Here is a 1,040-nt window from a genome sequence, read left to right on the forward strand (position 1 = left end):
CTATTCGCATACTTTGTGTCATTATATATAATATAATGTGAAAAAATCTTAGAATTCAGAGATACACCATCAATGGAGTTCAAGAAACGTGTAAGTACTTTCTGCATAATGATGTACTGGCAGGAATCTTAGCGAAGTATCCAAGATTTGTTTACTGTAGGTAATGCATGCACATGACTGTAAAGTTGTCGCCCACTTGGCGACACCCACTTGCACACCCACTTGGGTGGTTCTGCAGCAAGACTAGTAACTGTGCGACTCATCATAGATGTAAAATGCCTTGTATAGTGACTATTGTGAGCCTCTTGTTGAATCACGTGATATAAAAAGATTATCGATATGTATATGTATTTGTGTAAATGATTGCATGTATATGTACATGTATATATAACATTAATAATTGTGTAACTAGCTTCAAAAGATTGTCACTTGCTTAGCTAAACGAACTAGAGGGTTTAGTTCCTGAACTGATTATGTGCCTCTGTAACCAATTCCACCCCCCTTCCCACGTGATGGGTATGGGGCTATGATGTATATATATATATATATACACACATTCACACATGACGAGCCGGGCTCTGAAGAGGACTGGAGGTTAGGGTGTGGGTGGCGGGTCTGGTGTGCATCAAGAGTGTGTCCTGGACGCTATCTCGTACGCTTTATTGCATTCTTCTTTCGATAACCTGCCAGGCTGTGTACATGGCGTGTGGGCCGCCTGTTGTGGCCTCAAGGAGTCCGCACACTGGCAGCTTCCTCGTCTGCTGATAGTCAAGCCTAGCATTGCTCTAGCAATTAGGTCATATCTATATCAGACTCGTATATAAGCACCACCATTAGTTGCATCCTTGAAGTATAGATGCAGAATCTATGATTATCCCTGATGCATATACAGACCATGTCTGGTGGCGCTGAGGGGGTGGTCTGTGTATTACCTTGAGGATGTTGGACGGGATCACACACACATCAACTACTCGGCAACTGATTTTGAGTCTTGAGTTAAATTTCTTAAACGTCCTCAACAACACATCTTAATTAAAAAC

This window comes from Procambarus clarkii, chromosome 10 (genome assembly GCF_040958095.1).
Source record: "Procambarus clarkii isolate CNS0578487 chromosome 10, FALCON_Pclarkii_2.0, whole genome shotgun sequence".
NCBI classification, from domain to species: Eukaryota; Metazoa; Arthropoda; class Malacostraca; order Decapoda; family Cambaridae; genus Procambarus; species Procambarus clarkii.